Here is a 23736-nt window from a genome sequence, read left to right as displayed (position 1 = left end):
AATTTGACTACCTTAGGTGATATAAGCATAGGAGACATGATCATGACGTTGAAGATACTCGGAGGCAGCGACAAGACAGATAGGGACAAACTATTAAATGGATGGTGGAATTCAATTTTGACTTCAACCACAGGGGAATTAACCTGTTTACCAACACACAGTGTTAGACAAATACATGAGTGGGTGTGAGTTAGACCTGACTAGCTTGGGCCAGTGACACATGGCTAGATGGCAACAACACAGCTGACACTTGACACATGGCTAGATGGCAACAACACAGCTGACACTTGACACATGGCTAGACAGCAACAACACAGCTGACACTTGACACATGGCTAGCTAGCAACAACACAGCTGACACTTGACACATGGCTAGACAGCAACAGCACAGCTGACACTTGACACATGGCTAGCTAGCAACAACACAGCTGACACTTGACACATGGCTAGACAGCAACAGCACAGCTGACACTTGACACATGGCTAGCTAGCAACAACACAGCTGACACTTGACACATGGCTAGACAGCAACAACACAGCTTACACTTGACACATGGCTAGCTAGCAACAACACAGCTGACACTTGACACATGGCTAGACAGCAACAGCACAGCTGACACTTGACACATGGCTAGCTAGCAACAACACAGCTGACACTTGACACATGGCTAGCTAGTAACAACACAGCTGACACTTGACACATGGCTAGACAGCAACAACACAGCTGACACTTGACACATGGCTAGCTAGTAACAACACAGCTGACACTTGACACATGGCTAGACAGCAACAACACAGCTGACACTTGACACATGGCTAGACAGCAACAACACAGCTGACACTTGACACATGGTTAGACAGCAACAACACAGCTGACACTTGACACATGGCTAGACAGCAACAACACAGCTGACACTTGACACATGGCTAGACAGCAACAACACAGCTGACACTTGACACATGGCTAGCTAGCAACAACACAGCTGACACTTGACACATGGCTAGACAGCAACAACACAGCTGACACTTGACACATGGCTAGCTAGCAACAACACAGCTGACACTTGACATATGGCTAGATGGGAACAACACAGCTGACACTTGACACATGGCTAGCTAGCAACAACACAGCTGACACTTGACACATGGCTAGACAGCAACAACACAGCTGACACTTGACACATGGCTAGACAGCAACAACACAGCTGACACTTGACACATGGCTAGACAGCAACAACACAGCTGACACTTGACACATGGCTAGACAGCAACAACACAGCTGACACTTGACACATGGCTAGACAGCAACAACACAGCTGACACTTGACACATGGTTAGACAGCAACAACACAGCTGACACTTGACACATGGCTAGACAGCAACAACACAGCTGACACTTGACACATGGCTAGACAGCAACAACACAGCTGACACTTGACACATGGCTAGACAGCAACAACACAGCTGACACTTGACACATGGCTAGACAGCAACAACACAGCTGACACTTGACACATGGCTAGACAGCAACAACACAGCTGACACTTGACACATGGCTAGCTAGCAACAACACAGCTGACACTTGACACATGGCTAGCTAGCAACAACACAGCTGACACTTGACACATGGCTAGCTAGCAACAACACAGCTGACACTTGACACATGGCTAGACAGCAACAGCACAGCTGACACTTGACACAGGGCTAGACAGCAACAACACAGCTGACACTTGACACATGGCTAGCTAGCAACAACACAGCTGACACTTGACACAGGGCTAGACAGCAACAACACAGCTGACACTTGACACAGGGCTAGACAGCAACAACACAGCTGACACTTGACACATGGCTAGACAGCAACAACACAGCTGACACTTGACACATGGTTAGACAGCAACAACACAGCTGACACTTGACACATGGCTAGACAGCAACAACACAGCTGACACTTGACACAGGGCTAGACAGCAACAACACAGCTGACACTTGACACATGGCTAGCTAGCAACAACACAGCTGACACTTGACACAGGGCTAGACAGCAACAACACAGCTGACACTTGACACATGGCTAGACAGCAACAGCACAGCTGACACTTGACACATGGCTAGACAGCAACAACACAGCTGACACTTGACACATGGTTAGACAGCAACAGCACAGCTGACACTTGACACATGGCTAGACAGCAACAACACAGCTGACACTTGAAACAGGGCTAGACAGCAACAACACAGCTGACACTTGACACATGGCTAGACAGCAACAACACAGCTGACACTTGACACATGGCTAGACAGCAACAACACAGCTGACACTTGACACATGGCTAGCTAGCAACAACACAACTGACACTTGACACATGGCTAGATGGCAACAACACAGCTGACACTTGACACATGGCTAGCTAGCAACAACACAGCTGACACTTGACACATGGCTAGCTAGCAAGAACACAGCTGACACTTGACACATGGCTAGCTAGCAACAACACAGCTGACACTTGACACATGGCTAGCTAGCAAGAACACAGCTGACACTTGACACATGGCTAGATGGCAACAACACAGCTGACACTTGACATATGGCTAGATGGGAACAACACAGCTGACACTTGACACATGGCTAGCTAGCAACAACACAGCTGACACTTGACACATGGCTAGATGGCAACAACACAGCTGACACTTGACACATGGCTAGACAGCAACAACACAGCTGACACTTGACACATGGCTAGCTAGCAACAACACAGCTGACACTTGACACATGGCTAGACAGCAACAACACAGCTGACACTTGACACATGGCTAGCTAGCAACAACACAGCTGACACTTGACACATGGCTAGCTAGCAACAACACAGCTGACACTTTATTTGAATCTAACATCAACCATTTTTTTAAATTGTTTAGAGGTGGAGTTCCATACCCCCAGGGGCATAGATACCCCCATGGGCATGGATACCCCCAGGGGCATAGATACCCCCATGGGCATGGATACCCCCAGGGGCATAGATACCCCCATGGGCATGGATACCCCCAGGGGCATAGATACCCCCATGGGTATGGATACCCCCAGGGGCATAGATACCCCCATGGGCATGGATACCCCATGGGCATAGATACCCCCATGGGCATGGATACCCCAGGGGCATGGATACCCCCTGGGGCATAGATACCCCCAGGGGCATGGATACCCGCAGGGGCATGGATACCCCAGGGGCATGGGTACTCCAGGGGCATGGATATCCTTAGGGGCATGGATACCCACACGGGCATGGATACCCCAGGGGCATGGATACTCCAGGGGCATGAATATCCTTAGGGGCAGGATACTCGCAGGGGCACGAATACCCCAGGGCATGGGTACTCCAGGTGCATGGATACCCACACGGGCATGGATACCCCCCAGGGGCATGGGTACCCCAGCTAAGAACCCCTTATGTAGAGCATGTAACACACACACACACACACACACACACACACACACACACACACACACATACTATTAATAATATAATCACTCACTTGATAATTTGTTAAAATTATCAACATTATCTTCCCACAATTACTGATAATGAGACACAAATGATAATCAACAATTATTATGATAATTTAATTATGAGTAGAACCCTCTAAGTGGACCACACACACACACACACACACACACACACACACACACACAGGGCCAGGAGCTTGGACTCGACCCCTGCAACCTCAACTATGTGAGTACAGGGGAGAGGTCAATCTTTGTTTATGAGCTTTGGGAGGCCAAAGAACAACAAACGAAGAAAGAAGATACGGGGAGGAAAAAGAGATTTGAAGTATCATGAAAGAGAGGAGAGGAAGACAAGACCCAGCTGACAAATTTTCAGAGAATAGGTGGGTTCTCAAGGGGAAAGAAACTGTCCAGTCGAATTGTTCTTCAAGTCAGAGGTGGTGTGAAACAAGATCCTGCTGCAGAAACCACAACTAAGGAGCTCATCAAATTACCAGCGAGTGTACCTCGACTACGACAGAACACGAGAAGAACGACAGAAACTGAGAGAGAGGATACAAAGATGCAAGAGTCAGGAAGGGTCATATAAAGTAGGAACCTCTTGTCGTTTCTTTAGCCTCATCAGTCATTCTACTCTCCAGTCATTCTAATCTCCAGTTATTCTACTCTCCAGTCATTCTAATCTCCAGTTATTCTACTCTCCAGTCATTCTAATCTCCAATCATTCTACTCTAAAGCCAGTCTACTATCCAGTCATTCTAATCTCCAGTCATTCTAATCTCCAGCTATTCTAATCTCCAGTCATTCTACTCTCCAGTCATTCTACTCTCCAGTCATTCTAATCTCCAGTCTTTCTGTCATTCTTCTGTATAGTTAACACATGCAAAAATACAGACTACAGCTATTAAAGCACGACTGTTTTAAAACAAACAAGAAAGAGGAAAAGCAGGTGTTTAATAAGGTGATTTTCTCAGTGTGTTTGTTAAGAGAGAGAAGCAGTGTGTTGAGTGTGTGTTTGTGTGTGTCTTTACACAAGCAAATGTTTGCTCTCGTGTGTGAGAGAGAAAAAAAAAGAGGGAGAGAGAGAGATAGAGAGATGGAAAGAAGAGAATTATAGGGACTCTATGGTTTAGAAGACAGGGAGACAAAGATGATCCGAAAACGGAGAAAGATATAGAAAGAAAGAGAGGGAGACAGAGAAAGGGAGATAGTGACACATTCTGAAAAAAAATCGATAAGATACGGGAAAATCACCATAAATGAATCAACACTGAAGCAAGTGGTGACCAATATAGAGTTGAGCTCCACCACACTTCTCAGGTCATGACTTATTCCTTGTCGTACAGACATGGTCAACAAACCCAGGCAAAAATTATCGATTCTTGTGCAAATTGATACTTTACGAGATATTAACCAAGTCAATACTTTTAAAAGAGCAGGAATCTACATGGTAAACTGCACGTCTGGCCAATCAGCTGCCAGAATTCACTGCATTCACTCATGCTGTTCCAGTAATGTACCCAGTTCATAGATAATTACCATATTTATATTTTTAGATTAAATTGGATTAGGTAACACAATTCAACATAAATTAACATACTAAACAGTTTAAAAAATTGCCCCATTTTTTTTAACAATTTGCACAAAAATAGAACTTGTTGAGAGCATATTACTGGAACACCATGACGGAACACTGCTCGCTGATTGGTCAGGCTCGTAGTCTGCCATGTACAATCTTACTCATAAAAAAATATTAACGTGGCTAATATTAATAATAATAATAATAATAATAATAATAATAATAATAATAATAATAATAATAATAATAATAACAGCAGCAACAACAACAACAACAACAACAATAATAATAATAACAAAAGAGGTTCCAACAATGCCTCACTCCACCGCCTCAACATGGAGGAGAAACAGCCAAAGTCTATTAAAAAACATTATGAAACATAAAAGAAATATTTTTTTTCCATATTTTTTACAATTTATTGATAATCATTAAAATAATTATTTTTTCCAGAGAGAGAGAAAAGTGAGAGAGAGAGAAGTGAGAGAGAGGTGAGAGAGAGAAAGTGAGAGAAAAAGTGAGAAAGAGAGAGAGAGAGAGAGAGAGAGTGAGAGCCAGAGAGAGAGAGAGAGAGAGAGAGAGAGAGAGAGAGAGAGAGAGAGAGAGAGAGAGAGTCGTCATCAGCTTTAATACAGTCATGGCAGTGTCCTGCTCGCCTATTGGTCGAGCAACGTTATGTTGACGACAAGCTACGTGATGATTGGTCACTGTGGTAGTATTTACTAAATACTGCACTCTGATTGGACACTGTGTTAGTGTTTACTAAATACTCCACTCTGATTGGTCACTGTGGTAATGTTTACTAAATACTGCACTCTGATTGGTCACGGTGTTAGTTTACTAAATACTCCATTCCGATTAGTATTAAATACTACACTGTGTGTAGAGCTGTATAGAGCTCTTTAAAGCTGTGTAGAACTCTATATAGAGCTATTTAGATCTATTTATAGAGCTCTCTAAACCTGTATAGAGCTGTGTAGACCTCTTTAGAGCTCAGCACAGCCAAACATTGTCCCCATCAAGGCTTGTTCTCAACCTAGCCTTCGTCCATGTAGACAAGGCTAGGTTTCGTCCACAATTCAGCATACTCAGCCCATCCTAGGTCACACTCTGACTGGCCAGACAACCACACTCTGACTGGCTAGACAACCACACTCTGAGTGGCAAGACTACCACACTCTGGCCAGACAACCACACTCTGACTGGCTAGACAACCACACTCTGAGTGGCAAGACAACCACACTCTCACTGGCCAGACAACCACACTCTGACTGGCTAGACAACCACACTCTGACTGACCAGACAACCACACTCTGACTGGCTAGACAAGCACAATTTGACTGGCTAGACAACCACACTCTGGCTAGACAACCACACTTTGACTGGCTAGACAACCACACTCTGGCTAGACAACCACACTTTGACTGCCTACACAACCACACTCTGACTGGCCAGACAACAACACTCTGGCTAGACAACCACATTCTGACTGGGCAGACAACCACACTCTGGCTAGACAACCGCACTCTGACTGGCTAGACAATCACACTCTGACTGGCTAGACAATCACACTCTGACTGGCGAGACAGCCACACTCTGACTGGTTAGACAATCACACTCTGACTGGCCAGACAACCACACTCTGACTGGCCAGACAACCACACTCTGACTGGCGAGACAGCCACACTCTGACTGGTTAGACAATCACACTCTGACTGGCCAGACAACCACACTCTGGCTAGACAACCACACTCTGGCTAGACAACCACACTCTGACTGGCCAGACAACCACACTCTGACTGGCTAGACAACCACACTCTGACTGGCCAGACAACCACACTCTGACTGGCCAGACAACCACACACTGACTGGCTAGACAACCACACTCTGACTGGTCAGACAACCACACTCTGACTGGCTATACAACCACACTCTGACTGGCTATACAACCACACTCTGACTGGCTAGACAACCACACTCTGACTGGCAAGACAACCACACTCTGACTGGCCAGACAACCACACTCTGACTGGCTAGACAACCACACTCTGACTGACCAGACAACCATACTCTGACTGGCCAGACAACCACACTCTGGCCAGACAACCACACTCTGATTGGCTAGACAACCACACTCTGACTGGCCAGACAACCACACTCTGACTGGCTAGACAACCACACTCTGGCTGGCTAAACAACCACGCTCTGACTGGCTAGACAACCACACTATGACTGGCTAGACAACCACACTCTGACTGGCTAGACAACCACACTCTGACTGTCCAGACAACCACACTCTGACTGGCTAGACAACCACACTCTGACTGGCTAGACAACCACACTCTGACTGGCTAGACAACCACACTCTGACTGGCTAGACAACCACACTCTGACTGTCCAGACACCCACACTCTGACTGGCTAGACAACCACACACTGACTGGCTAGACAACCACACTCTGACTGGCTAGACAACCACACTCTGACTGGCCAGACAACCACACTCTGACTGGCTAGATAACCACACTCTGACTGGCCAGACAACCACACTCTGACTGGCTAGACAACCACACTCTGACTGGCTAGACAACCACACTCTGACTGGCCCGACAACCACACTCTGACTGGCTAGACAACCACACTCTGACTGGCCAGACAACCACACTCTGACTGGCTAGACAACCACACACTGACTGGCTAGACAACCACACTCTGACTGGCCAGACAACCACACTCTGACTGGCTAGACAACCACACTCTGACTGGCTAGACAACCACACTCTGACTGGCTAGACAACCACACACTGACTGGCTAGACAACCACACTCTGACTGGCCAGACAACCACACACTGACTGGCTAGACAACCACACACTGACTGTCCAGACAACCGCACTCTGACTGGCTAGACAACCACACTCTGACTGACAATCACACTCTGTCCAGACAACCACACTCTGACTGGCTAGACAACCACACTCTGACTGGCCAGACAACCACACTCTGACTGGCTAGACAACCACACTCTGACTGGCCAGACAACCACACTCTGACTGGCTAGACAACCACACACTGACTGGCTAGACAACCACACTCTGACTGGCCAGACAACCACACTCTGACTGGCTAGACAACCACATTCTGACTGGCCAGACAACCACACTCTGACTGGCTAGACAACCACACACTGACTGGCTAGACAACCACACTCTGACTGGCTAGACAACCACACTCTGACTGGCTAGACAACCACACTCTAACTGGCCAGACAACCACACTCTGACTGGCTAGACAACCACACTCTGACTGTCCAGACAACCACACTCTGACTGTCCAGACAACCACACTCTGACTGGCTAGACAACCACACACTGACTGTCCAGACAACCGCACTCTGACTGGCTAGACAACCACACTCTGACTGGCTAGACAACCACACTCTAACTGGCCAGACAACCACACTCTGACTGGCTAGACAACCACACTCTGACTGTCCAGACAACCACACTCTGACTGTCCAGACAACCACACTCTGACTGGCTAGACAACCACACTCTGACTGGCTAGACAACCACACTCTGACTGTCCAGACAACCACACTCTGACTGGCTAGACAACCACACTCTGACTGTCCAGACACCCACACTCTGACTGGCTAGACAACCACACTCTGACTGTCCAGACACCCACACTCTGACTGGCTAGACAACCACACTCTGACTGGCTAGACAACCACACTCTGACTGGCTAGACAACCACACTCTGAGTGGCCAGACAACCACACTCTGACTGGCTAGACAACCACACTCTGACTGGCTAGACAACCACACTCTGACTGGCCAGACAACCACACTCTGACTGGCTAGACAACCACACTCTGAGTGGCCAGACAACCACACTCTGACTGGCTAGACAAGCACACTCTGACTGTCCAGACAACCACACTCTGACTGGCTAGACAACCAAACTCTGACTAGCTAGACAACCACACTCTGACTAGCTAGACAACCACACTCTGACTAGCTAGACAACCACACTCTGACTGGCCAGACAACCACACTCTGACTGGCCAGACAACCACACTCTGACTGGCTAGACAACCACACTCTGACTGGCCAGACAACCACACTCTGACTGGCCAGACAACCACACTCTGACTAGCTAGACAACCACACTCTGAGTGGCTAGACAACCACACTCTGACTGGCTAGACAACCACACACTGACTGGCCAGACAACCACACTCTGACTGGCCAGACAACCACACTCTGACTAGCTAGACAACCACACTCTGACTGGCTAGACAACCACACTCTGACTAGCTAGACAACCACACTCTGACTAGCTAGACAACCACACTCTGACTAGCTAAACAACCACACTCTGACTGGCTAAACAACCACACTCTGACTGGCTAAACAACCACACTCTGACTGGCTAGACAACCACACTCTGACTGGCTAGACAACCACACTCTGACTGGCTAGACAACCACACTCTGACTAGCACAGACTACAACCACACTCTGACTGGCTAGACAACCACACTCTGACTAGCTAGACAACCACACTCTGACTGGCTAGACAACCACACTCTGACTAGCTAGACAACCACACTCTGACTGGCTAGACAACCACACTCTGACTAGCTAGACAACCACACTCTGACTGGCTAGACAACCACACTCTGACTAGCTAGACAACCACACTCTGACTGGCTAGACAACCACACTCTGACTAGCTAGACAACCACACTCTGACTGGCTAGACAACCACACTCTGACTGGCTAGACAACCACACTCTGACTGGCTAGACAACCACACTCTGACTGGCTAGACAACCACACTCTGACTAGCTAGACAACCACACTCTGACTGGCCAGACAACCACACTCTGACTGGCTAGACAACCACACTCTGACTAGCTAGACAACCACACTCTGACTGGCTAGACAACCACACTCTGACTAGCTAGACAACCACACTCTGACTGGCTAGACAACCACACTCTGACTGGCTAGACAACCACACTCTGACTGGCTAGACAACCACACTCTGACTGGCTAGACAACCACACTCTGACTGGCTAGACAACCACACTCTGACTAGCTAGACAACCACACTCTGACTGGCTAGACAACCACACTCTGACTGGCTAGACAACCACACTCTGACTGGCTAGACAACCACACTCTGACTGGCTAGACAACCACACTCTGACTGGCTAGACAACCACACTCTGACTGGCTAGACAACCACACTCTGACTGGCTAGACAACCACACTCTGACTGGCTAGACAACCACACTCTGACTAGCTAGACAACCACACTCTGACTAGCTAGACAACCACACTCTGACTGGCTAGACAACCACACTCTGACTGGCTAGACAACCACACTCTGACTGGCTAGACAACCACACTCTGACTGGCTAGACAACCACACTCTGACTGGCTAGACAACCACACTCTGACTGGCTAGACAACCACACTCTGACTGGCTAGACAACCACACTCTGACTAGCTAGACAACCACACTCTGACTGGCTAGACAACCACACTCTGACTGGCTAGGCTAGACAACCACACTCTGACTGACTAGCTAGACAACCACTCACACTCTGACTGGCTAGACAACCACACTCTGACTGGCTAGACAACCACACTCTGACTGGCTCTGACTGGCTAGACAACCACACTCTGACTGGCTAGACAACCACACTCTGACTGGCTAGACAACCACACTCTGACTGGCTAGACAACCACACTCTGACTGGCTAGACAACCACACTCTGACTGGCTAGACAACCACACTCTGACTGGCTAGACAACCACACTCTGACTGGCTAGACAACCACACTCTGACTGGCTAGACAACCACACTCTGACTGGCTAGACAACCACACTCTGACTGGCTAGACAACCACACTCTGACTGGCTAGACAACCACACTCTGACTGGCTAGACAACCACACTCTGACTAGCTAGACAACCACACTCTGACTGGCTAGACAACCACACTCTGACTGGCTAGACAACCACACTCTGACTGGCTAGACAACCACACTCTGACTGGCTAGACAACCACACTCTGACTGGCTAGACAACCACACTCTGACTGGCTAGACAACCACACTCTGACTGGCTAGACAACCACACTCTGACTGGCTAGACAACCACACTCTGACTGGCTAGACAACCACACTCTGACTGGCTAGACAACCACACTCTGACTGGCTAGACAACCACACTCTGACTGGCTAGACAACCACACTCTGACTGGCTAGACAACCACACTCTGACTGGCTAGACAACCACACTCTGACTGGCTAGACAACCACACTCTGACTGGCTAGACAACCACACTCTGACTGGCTAGACAACCACACTCTGACTGGCTAGACAACCACACTCTGACTGGCTAGACAACCACACTCTGACTGGCTAGACAACCACACTCTGACTGGCTAGACAACCACACTCTGACTGGCTAGACAACCACACTCTGACTGGCTAGACAACCACACTCTGACTGGCTAGACAACCACACTCTGACTGGCTAGACAACCACACTCTGACTGGCTAGACAACCACACTCTGACTGGCTAGACAACCACACTCTGACTGGCTAGACAACCACACTCTGACTGGCTAGACAACCACACTCTGACTGGCTAGACAACCACACTCTGACTGGCTAGACAACCACACTCTGACTGGCTAGACAACCACACTCTGACTGGCTAGACAACCACACTCTGACTGGCTAGACAACCACACTCTGACTGGCTAGACAACCACACTCTGACTGGCTAGACAACCACACTCTGACTGGCTAGACAACCACACTCTGACTGGCTAGACAACCACACTCTGACTGGCTAGACAACCACACTCTGACTGGCTAGACAACCACACTCTGACTGGCTAGACAACCACACTCTGACTGGCTAGACAACCACACTCTGACTGGCTAGACAACCTTGCCTCACAAGGTCTGCATAAAGAGCAACAGGTAAGCACAAATTAACTAATTAGAAATAAGATTAAAATTCTGATGGAAGAAATGTAAATAAGAAGCAAGGTCTTCTGGACAATGTAAATGATTAACATATTGTTGCCAGAAAGATGATTAACATATTGTTGCTAGAAAGATGATTAACATATTGTTGCTAGAAAGATGATTAACATATTGTTGCCAGAAAGATGATTAACATATTGTTGCTAGAAAGATGATTAACATATTGTTGCCAGAAAGATGATTAACATATTGTTGCCAGAAAGATGATTAACATATTGTTGCCAGAAAGATGATTAACATATTGTTGCCAGAAAGATGATTAACATATTGTTGCCAGAAAGATGATTAACATATTGTTGCTAGAAAGATGATTAACATATTGTTGCCAGAAAGATGATTAACATATTGTTGCCAGAAAGATGATTAACATATTGTTGCTAGAAAGATGATTAACATATTGTTGCCAGAAAGATGATTAACATATTGTTGCCAGAAAGATGATTAACATATTGTTGCTAGAAAGATGATTAACATATTGTTGCCAGAAAGATGATTAACATATTGTTGCTAGAAAGATGATTAACATAAAAATGATTAACATATTGTTGCCAGAAAGATGATTAACATATTGTTGCCAGAAAGATGATTAACATATTGTTGCCAGAAAGATGATTAACATATTGTTGCCAGAAAGATGATTAACATATTGTTGCCAGAAAGATGATTAACATATTGTTGCCAGAAAGATGATTAACATATTGTTGCCAGAAAGATGATTAACATATTGTTGCCAGAAAGATGATTAACATATTGTTGCCAGAAAGATGATTAACATATTGTTGCCAGAAAGATGATTAACATATTGTTGCCAGAAAGATGATTAACATATTGTTGCCAGAAAGATGATTAACATATTGTTGCCAGAAAGATGATTAACATATTGTTGCCAGAAAGATGTGTCGCGAGTCTAGCTGTAGTGGAAACCAGGAGAGTACTAGATACCATCTTAAAAGTACAAGATACCATGTTAAGAGTACAAGATACCATGTTAGGAGTACAAGATTCCATGTTAAGGGTACTAGATACCATGTTAAGGGTACTAGATACCATGTTTAAAGTACAAAATACCAAAAGAGCACTAGATACCATGTTTAGGGTACTAGATACCATGTTAACATTACTAGATACCGTGTTTAGAGTACTAGATACCGTGTTTAGAGTACTAGATACCGTGTTTAGAGTACTAGATACCATGTTTAGAGTACTAGATACCATGTTAACATTACTAGATACCGTGTTTAGAGTACTAGATACCATGTTAACATTACTAGATACCGTGTTTAGAGTACTAGATACCGTGTTAAGAGTACTAGATACCGTGTTTAGAGTACTAGATACCATGTTAAGAGTACTAGATACCGTCTTTAGAGTACTAGATACCATGTTAAGAGTACTAGATACCATGTTTAGGGTACTAGATACCATGTAAACATTACTAGATACCGTGTTTAGAGTACGAAATACCATGTTAAGAGTACTAGATACCATGTTTAGAGTACTAGATACCATGTAAACATTACTAGATACCGTGTTTAGAGTACGAAATACCATGTTAAGAGTACTAGATACAGTGTTTAGAGTACTAGATACCATGTTTAGGGTACTAGATACCATGTTAAAAGTACTAGATGCCATGTTAAGAGTACTAGATACCATGTTAAGAGCACTAGATACCATGTTAAGAGTACTATATACCATGTTAAGAGTATTAGATACCATGTTAAGAGTACTAGATACCATGTTAAGAGCACTAGATACCATGTTAAGAGCACTGGATACCATATTTAGAGTATTAGATACCATGTTAAGAGCACTAGATACCATGTTAAGAGCACTAGATACCATGTTAAGAGTACTAGATGCCATGTTAAGAGTATTAGATACCATGATAATAGTACTAGATACCATGATAAGAGTGTCGGCTACATATTCAGAGTACCAGATACTTTATTAAGAGAGTACTAACTACCGTGTAAAGGATGCACTCAGGTTTACATAGGAGAGACGGGAAGAGGTTTAACAACCAGAAACTAGGTGTTTCAGACTTCTCTGTTAGGAGCACCAGCGTAGGCTCAGGGTACAGCAGCAGCCCTGGCTTAACATATTACCAACCAGCAGGCCTACTAGCCCATGTTAAGCAGCTCCTGTCATAATCAGACGAACTATGAAGCTGCCTGGGACTTAGTGTCACTGTCAGGAATATTCCTAACAAGATTGTCATCATGACATGACCTCACCTGAGGTGCCAACACTGTCTCTCACTGTCTTAACATGATGTCACCTCACGTCTTACATCACCTGCCAAGAAATCTAGTTGGATGTTCCAAAATATAAACTAACTATATTTTCTGACTTTCTGTCTCTATATGGTGGGTGGGTAGGAACCTGGCTGGGTGGGTAGGAACCTGGCTGGGTGGGTAGGAACCTGCCTGGGTGGGTAGGAAACTAGATGGGTGGGTAGGAACCTAGCTGGGTGGGTAGGAACCTAGCTGGGTGGGTAGGAACCTAGCTGGGTGGGTAGGAACCTAGCTGGGTGGGTAGGAACCTACCTGGGTGGGTAGGAACCTAGCTGGGTGGGTAGGAACCTACCTGGGTGGGTAGGAACCTGGCTGGGTGGGTAGGAACCTAGCTGGGTGGGAAGGAACCTAGCTGGGTGGGTAGGAACCTAGCTGGGTGGGTAGGAACCTGGCTGGGTGGGTAGGAACCTAGCTGGGTGGGTAGGAACCTAGCTGGGTGGGTAGGAACCTTGCTGGGTGGGTAGGAACCTAGCTGGGTGGGTAGGAACCTAGCTGGGTGGGTAGGAACCTACCTGGGTGGGTAGGAACCTGCCTGGGTGGGTAGGAAGCTGCCTGGATGGGTAGGAACCTAGCTGGGTGGGTAGAAACCTAGCTGGGTGGGTAGGAACCTAGCTGGGTGGATAGGAACCTGGCTGGGTGGGTAGGAACCTAGCTGGGTGGGTAGGAACCTGGCTGGGTGGGTAGGAAGCTGCCTGGGTGGGTAGGAAACTAGCTGGGTGGGTAGGAACCTAGCTGGGTGGGTAGGAACCTAGCTGGGTGGGTAGGAACCTAGCTGGGTGGGTAGGAACCTGGCTGGGTGGGTAGGAACCTGGCTGGGTGGGTAGGAACCTAGCTGGGTGGATAGGAACCTGGCTGGGTGGGTAGGAACCTAGCTGGGTGGGTAGGAATCTGGCTGGGTGGGTAGGAACCTAGCTGGGTGGGTAGGAACCTAGCTGGGTGGGTAGGAACCTGGCTGGGTGGGTAGGAACCTAGCTGGGTGGGTAGGAACCTGGCTGGGTGGGTAGGAACCTAGCTGGGTGGGTAGGAACCTGGCTGGGTGGGTAGGAACCTAGCTGGGTGGGTAGGAACCTAGCTGGGTGGGTAGGAACCTAGCTGGGTGGGTAGGAACCTGGCTGGGTGGGTAGAAGCCTGGCTGAGTGAGTAGAAGAATAGCTGGGTGGGTAGAAGCCTGGCTGGGTGGGTAGAAGCCTGGCTGGGTGGGTGGAAGCCTGGCTGGGTGGGTAGAAGCCTGGCTGGGTGGGTAGAAGAATGGCTGGGTGGTAGAAGCCTGGCTGGGTGGGTGGAAGCCTGGCTGGGTGGGTAGAAGCCTGGCTGGGTGGGTAGAAGAATGGCTGGGTGGTAGAAGCCTGGCTAGGTGGGTGGAAGCCTGGCTGGGTGGGTAGAAGCCTGGCTGGGTGGGTGGAAGAGTGCCTCTGGCTGGGTGGGTGGAAGAGTGCCTCTGGCTGGGTGGAAGAATGCCTCTGGCTGGGTGGGTGGAAGCCTGGCTGGGTGGGTGGGAGCCTGGCTGGGTGGGTGGAAGCCTGGCTGGGTGGGTAGAAGCCTGGCTGGGTGGGTGGGAGCCTGGCTGGGTGAGTGGAAGCCTGGCTGGGTGGATGGAAGCCTGGCTGGGTGGGTAGAAGCCTGGCTGGGTGGGTAGAAGCATGGCTGGGTGGGTAGAAGCCTGGCTGGGTGGGTGGAAGAGTGCCTCTGGCTGGGTGGGTGGAAGAGTGCCTCTGGCTGGGTGGGTGGAAGCCTGGCTGGGTGGGTGGAAGCCTGGCTGGGTGGGTGGAAGCCTGGCTGGGTGGGTGGAAGCCTGGATGGGTGGGTGGAAGCCTGGCTGGGTGGGTGGAAACCTGGCTGGGTGAGTATAAGCCTGGCTGGGTGGGTAGAAGCCTGGCTATGTGGGTAGAAGCCTGGCTGGGTGGGTAGAAGCCTGGCTGGGGTGCTAGAGGCCTGGCTGGGGTGCTAGAGGCCTGATTGGGGTGCTAGAGGCCTGGATGGGGTGCTAGAGGCCTGGTTGGGGTGCTAGAGGCCTGGCTGGGGTGCTAGAGGCCTGACTGGGGTGCTTGAGGCCTGGCTGGAGTGCTAGAGGCCTGGATGGGGTGCTAGAGGCCTGGCTGGGGTGCTAGAGGCCTGGCTGGGGTGCTAGAGGCCTGGCTGCTTGAGTGCTAGAGGCCTGGCTGCTGGGATGCTAGAGGTCTGGCTGCTGGGATGCTAGAGGCCTGGATGTGGTGCTAGAGGCCTGGCCGGGGTGCTAGAGGCCTGGCTGTGGTGCTAGAGGCCTGGCTGGGGTGCTAGAGGTCTGGCTGCTGGGGTTTTAGAGGTCTGGCTGCTGGGGTGCTAGAGGTCTGGCTGCTGGGGTGCTAGAGGTCTGGCTGCTGGGGTGCTAGAGGTCTGGCTGCTGGGGTGCTAGAGGTCTGGCTGCTGGGGTGCTAGAGGTCTGGCTGCTGGGGTGCTAGAGGCTTGGCTGCTGGGGTGCTAGAGGCCTGGCTGCTGGGGTGCTAGAGGCCTGGCTGCTGGGGTGCTAGAGGCCTGGCTGCTGGGGTGCTAGAGGCTTGGCTGCTGGGGTGCTAGAGGTCTGGCTGCTGGGGTGCTAGAGGCCTGGCTGCTGGGGTGCTAGAGGCCTGGCTGCTGGGGTGCTAGAGGCCTGGCTGCTGGGGTGCTAGAGGCATGACTTAGTCTCACAAGTTAGTCAAGAGATTTAGTTTTTAATGGAATGTCAATTTGTAATGTGTGAACCAGTTAAAGATCCCTTCCTTCCCTCCCTTCCTTCCTCCCTCTTTCACTTCCTTCTCCCCTTCCTCCCTCTCTTCCTTCCCTTCCTTCTCACATGACTGTCATCCTGCTCCTTCTCCTGACCCACTGTCTCTCTTCCTCTCTCATTTTTCCTTTCCTGTCTCTTCCTTCCTCCCAAAGGGTAGTAAACCGACTTTTTTTGCTGGTGGACTGCGGCAGAGTAGAGTTACCTCGGGACGTGGCTGGAATAATTTCCACAGCTCCACATCCTGTGTTTGTATATGTGTATGTGTGTGTGTGTTGTAGCTTGAACGAGCTGGAACGTTCCCCTGAATGAATCTACTTGGACTTCCTACTCATTGCTGCAACACTGCAAGCTCCTGATGATGTACTGATTGGAACACGAAAGGCCTAGATTTATAATTCAACTCCCCCGTGGTTGTTTTGCATCTTGTACCGGTTGTTCGCGATTATATATATATATATATATATATATATATATATATATATATATATATATATATATATATATATATATATATATATATATATATATATATATATATATATATATATATATATATATATATATATATATATATATATATATATATATATGTATATCACTGGTAATTGATATCGTGACTAACTTGTTTAAATATCAATGAAAAGCTGTGTTAACTCACACGTCAGAGAGCAGCAGTTTGCTGCGACTGACGCACAACATTGATCCTCCGATGTGCCATCGCCGATTTCTGGTCGTAAACGATGAAAAGTCGCTCCGTTCACACGATAAGTTATGTTTTTTATGTATGTTGTTTCATAGCGTTGTTTTTTACGACCTTCAGTTTGTTTTACTTTCGTTGAAAGTGCATTCGCTGCCAATGGATTTTATATTGCCAAATGGATTGTTTTGTGTGTGTTATGGCCGTGGCGTGGCCTCCGACGTGCGTCCGACGTGCGTCAGAGTTGACCAGGAATGTTGCGACACTCATACGTCACCTGGTAACTCAACTTCTGAATAACTCTTGAGAGAGAGGAGGATGGGGGGGGGCTAGATGGGATCAAACCTCAGCAGGTGTTCTGGCACAAATATGTTGGTAGAAATTGACGCTCGGGAGAGATTAGTGGGAAATGTGTGTGCAGTGGGTTCACACTCCTGGCTTCGTGATCCTTATAATATCTCTTCTTAAAGCTGTGTACGATCATCGCCTCTACCACCACATCGGTCCATTTTCTGACCGTTCTGTTGCTGAAGAAATATTTCGTAATATCCCTGTGACTCATCTGTGTCTTCAACTTGCAGCTGTGCCCTCCTGAACCTTTTTTTTTTTTGCCTCTCGAACATCCTGTCCCGGTCCATCTTCTCAAGCAATTGGGGTATTTTGCGTGATGTCGTCATACCTCGCCTGCTCCTCCTGTTTCCTAATGTCACGAGGTTCGGTTCCATTAGTCTCGTACCTCTGAGCTGTGGAACCAGTCTCGTTGTCAACCTTTGTACTGGGTCTGCTGTTGCAGTGTTTATTTCTAGCATTTTGGGGGAGATCTTCATGAGAGGTACGACGTGCTATGATTGTTTTGCTTCAGTCACCGAAGAAGAGTCACCAAAGAGGAAATTATGCGTAATGTTAAGTTTTTGGTCTACCTGGAGGGTATATCTGGAGAGTATACCTGGTGTTCCGGGGGTCAACGCCCCCGCGGCCCAATCCTTGACCAGGCCTTCCTGTTCTGCTCATTTTATGCGTGATGTAAGTAACTATGACTCGGGGGTTCTATATAACTCTGAAGGTAATGTTAGGGATATGCAAGCAGTGTTCCTGTCCTCTAGCATAGTGTTCCTGTCTTCAAGGTTGGTGTTCCTGTCCTCTAGCCTAGTGTTCCTGTCCTCTAGCTTGGTGTTCCTGCCTGTAGCCTATTGTTCCTGCCCTATAGGTTGGTGTTTCTGTCCTCTAGCCTAGTGTTCCTGTCCTCTAGCCTAGTGTTCCTGTCCTCTGGCTTGGTGTTCCCGTTCTCTAGCTTGGTGTTCCTGTCCTCTAGCCTAGTATTCCTGTCCTCTAGCTTGGTGTTTCTGTCCTTTAGCTTGGTGTTCCTGTCCTATAGCCTAGTGTTTCTCTCCTCTAGCTTGGTGTTCCTGTCCTCTAGCCAAGTGTTCCTGTGCTCTAGCTTGGTGCTCCTGTCCTCTAGCATAGTGTTCTTGTCCTCTAGCTTGGTGTTCCAGTCCTCTAGCCGAGTGTTCCTGTCTGATAGCCTCCTGCTCCTGTCCTCTAGTCTCTTGTTACTGTGAGTGTTGTACAGCTAGTGGAAGATATTATGTGTAAGGAAGTAGAGGAGAGCTAGCCTGGTGCGTGTGTTGTGATAGTGTGGTGGCCCCCAGGGAGGTGTTCCTGTGCTCTCTCTCTTCAATCTGCAGAGAGTGTTACTGCTGTTAGGAATTAGAGAGGATCAGAAGTTGAGTGCCCTGTCAATAAATCCGTGAGTACTGCAATTAGCTGGGGAGAGTGAAGGTCGTGGTGTCCGGACTAAGAGTTTGGCTCTGTGGAACAAATTCGTCTCGATGTAAAAACATCCGCCAGGCAAACTGTGGGTGGACATATATGTAATGTTGACAAGTGTAATGGATTAAAGTCCTAGAGGAAAAGACTGTGCTGTATTTAGTATTGTGTGTGGAGTTTGTAGTTTTTGTATATTGTCGATTGTGAGGTAGATTTAAGGATGTAAGGTAAAGTATATAAGTAGCCCTCACACAGGAGAGGGAGAGACTCACAACGACGTTTCGGTCCAACTTGGACCATTAATAAGTCACACTAGTATGACAGTGTTACTTGCTAATGGTCCAAGTCGGACCATTACGTCTTTGTGAATTTCTGTCTTCTGTGTGCGGGTTATCTGTGTGTTGTTGCAGTCACGGTATTGTTGCAGTCACGGTATTGTTGCAGTCACGGTATTGTTGCAGTCACGGTATTGTTGCAGTCACGGTATTGTTGCAGTCACGGTATTGTTGCAGTCACGGTATTGTTGCAGTCACGGTATTGTTGCAGTCACGGTATTGTTGCAGTCACGGTATTGTTGCAGTCACGGTATTGTTGCAGTCACGGTATTGTTGCAGTCACGGTATTGTTGCAGTCACAGTATTGTTGCAGTCACGGTATTGTTGCAGTCACGTCATTGTTGCAGTCACGGTATTGTTGCAGTCACGGTATTATTGCAGTCACGTCATTGTTGCAGTCACGGTATTGCGCCTCGTTGGTCTGAAGATCAAATACCTTGAGAATAAACAACGATATTTGATGTAGCTAATGTGTTAACACAGCCTTTGTTGTCTCTAACATCTGTGGCCCCACAGGTGTTCATCCATGCCTTACCAGGGTCGAGGCCCAGCTCCTGGCCCTGCCTCCTTTCCGGCCGCTACTGGGTTTTTCACTCCCTCCTGGCTTTGAAAGCCTTATCGTACCTGTTCTTAAAGCTATGTGTGGATCTTGTCTCCACCACGTCACTCTTCAGGTCGTGTCACTTCCTGACAACCCTGTGAGTCAACTTCCAGCTCTGCCCACGTATTCAGGTGTGCGATGCCAAGTGTAAGATAAATGTATTTAACCAGTGCAACTCCATTTCCTTGGATTGAGAGCCTTTAAACGACATTAATATAATAATAATAATAATAATAATAATAATAATAATAATAATAATAATAATAATAATAATGATAATAGGTACTTACTGACCTTAAGTAAGATAGGGCGAGTCCTTGTAGTGCCAAGGCATCAGAGTGCCACGTATAACTCACTCTCTACTGTCAATGCAATTTACAGAATGCCAGAGGGATGCAAATGTCATTTCTAGAGTGCCAGGTGTGCCAGGTGTAAGTTAGACATAGTGATGTAGGTTAGAGAGTGCCAGGGTAGAACTGAGTAGCTTTAAGGGGCAAGAGGGCCAGTTTAGAGTGCCAGGATGACGACACTTAGAGTGCAGCTGCCTCGGAGAGGAGTACATAGAGCCATACATAGTGCCAGAGTGGCATCATACATAGTGATACATAGCGCCAGTGACACTGTAAATAGTGATATATAGTGCCAGGGTGGCACTATGCATAGGGTGATACATAGCACCAGGGTGGCACTATACACAGACTGATACACAGTGCCAGAGTGGCACCATACAGTGATACATAGCGCCAATGACACTATACATAGTGATGCATAGTGCCAGGGTGGCACTATACATAGGGTGATACATAGCACCAGGGTGGCACTATACGTAGACACACACAGTGCCAGAGTGGCACCATACATAGTGATACATAGCGCCAGTGACACTATACATAGTGATATATAGTGCCAGGGTGGCACTATGCATAGGGTGATACATAGCACTATGGTGGCACTATACATAGACTGACACAATGCCAGGGTGGCACCATACATAGGGTGATACATAGAGCCATGGTGGCACTATACATAGACTGATACACAGTGCCAGAGTGGCACCATACATAGTGATACATAGCGCCAGTGACACTATACATAGTTATATATAGTGCCAGGGTGGCACTATACATAGGGTGATACATAGCACTATGGTGGCACTATACATAGACTGATATAGTGCCAGGGTGGCACCATACATAGGGTGATACAGAGAGCCATGGTGGCACTATACATAGACTGATACATAGCCCCAGTGACACTATACATAGGATGATACATAGTACCAGGGTAACACTATACAAAGGGAGATATTATGGTGACACAGGATGACACTAATGTGACACAGGTTGCTAGGATGAGGCTAGGATAACACACGTAGCCAGTTTGATGCTAGGATAACAAAGGAAGCTAGGAGAGCACAGGTAGCTAGGATGGCTCTAGGATAACACAGGTAGCAAGGATGAGGCTAGGATAACAGGTAAGTAGGCTGAGGCTAGGATAACACAAGTAGCTAGGACGAGGCTAGGATGACATTGGTAGCTAGGATGAAACAAGTAGCTAGGATGAGACAAGTAGCTAGGACGACACAGGTCGCTAAGATAGCACTGGTAGCTGGGATGAGACAAGTTGCTAGGATGACACAGGTAGCTAGGATGACACAAGTAGCTAGGATGACACATGTTGCTAGGATGAGGCTAGGATAACAGAGGTAGCTAGGATGAGGCTAGGATGACAGTGGTAGCTAGGTTGACACAAGTAGCTAGGATGAGACTGGAAGTTATGATGACACAGGTAGCTAGGATGAGGCAAGGATAACACAGGCAGCTAGGATGAGGCTAGGATAACACAGGTAGCTAGGATGAGGCTAGGATAACACAGGTAGCTAGGATGACTAGGATAACACAGGTAGCTATGATGTGGCTAGGATAACACAAGTAGCTATTATGAGGCTAGGATAACACAGGTAGCTAGGATGTTGCTAGGATAACACAGGTAGCTAGGATGACTAGGATAACACAGGTAGCTATTATGAGGCTAGGATAACACAGGTAGCTAGGATGACTAGGATAACACAGGTAGCTAGGATGTGGCTAGGATAACACAGGTAGCTATCATGAGGCTAGGATAACACAGGTAGCTAGGATGAGGCTAGGATAACACAGGTAGCTACTATGAGGCTAGGATAACACAGGTAGCTAGGATGAGGCTAGGATAACACAGGTAGCTAGGATGAGGCTAGGATAACACAGGTAGCTAGGATGAGGCTAGGATAACAGGTAGATAAGATGAGGTTAGTATAACACAGGTAGCTAGGATGTGGCTAGGATAACACAGGTAGCTATCATGAGGCTAGGATAACACAGGTAGCTAGGATGAGGCTAGGATAACACAGGTAAATAAGATGAGGCTAGGATGACACAGGTAGCTAGGATGAGGCTAGGATAACACAGGTAGCTAGTACGAGGCTAGGATGACACAGGTAGCTAGGATGAGGCTAGGATGACACAGGTAGCTAGGACCCAGCTAGGATGACACAGGTAGCTAGTACGAAGCTAGGATATCACAGGTAGTTAGGACGAGGCTAGGATAACACAGGTAGCTAGGACGAGGCTAAGATAAGACAGGTAGCTAGTACGAGGCTAGGATGACACAGGTAGCTAGGATGACAAAGGTAGCTTGGATGACACAGGTAGCTAGGACGCAGCTAGGATGACACAGGTAACTAGTACGAGGCTAGGATAACATAGGTAGCTAGGACGAGGCTAAGATGAAACAGGTAGCTAGTACAAGGCTAGGATGACACAGGTAACTAGGATGAGGCTAGGGTGAGGCTGGCCTAGCTGGGCAGCAGCACCTCTCGCCTCAGACACAACCAACGCTACACTGACCTCCCCCGCCCCTCACCCTCTCTTATATACTGCCTAGCTCCCAGCCCTCCCCTTACTTTCCCCTCTTCTTCCCCCTCTCCATCCCCTCCTCTTTCTCCCGCCTCCATTTCCCCTCCCTTTTCCCCCTCCCCCTGCCCTCAGGAGGAGTGGACAGGGGGTCTGTCACCCCCCTCTCCTTTGAGAACATCTTAACAACCCCTCACCCTACTCCCCTTCCCCTTTAAAATACAAATAATAACTTCTCCCTTAGTTT

At 47.8% G+C, this 23736-nt stretch overlaps 1 protein-coding gene across 1 annotated transcript in view; it reads right to left on the bottom strand.

Moving 5' to 3' along the window:
* The window catches only part of LOC128699424 (uncharacterized), a 152060-nt gene extending 128600 nt beyond the window's left edge, over positions 1-23460 (bottom strand). The window contains exon 1 of the mRNA XM_053792125.2: positions 20893-23460. The gene's annotated coding sequence lies outside the window, so the exon portion shown is untranslated. The remainder of the gene's footprint in view (positions 1-20892) is intronic.
* Positions 23461-23736: the final 276 nt, after the last annotated feature.

Source organism: Cherax quadricarinatus, chromosome 61 (assembly GCF_038502225.1).
Source record: "Cherax quadricarinatus isolate ZL_2023a chromosome 61, ASM3850222v1, whole genome shotgun sequence".
Taxonomy (NCBI): Eukaryota; Metazoa; Arthropoda; class Malacostraca; order Decapoda; family Parastacidae; genus Cherax; species Cherax quadricarinatus.
The sequence above is the reverse complement of the archived record's forward strand: the minus strand, read 5'-3'. Positions and strand labels throughout refer to the sequence as shown.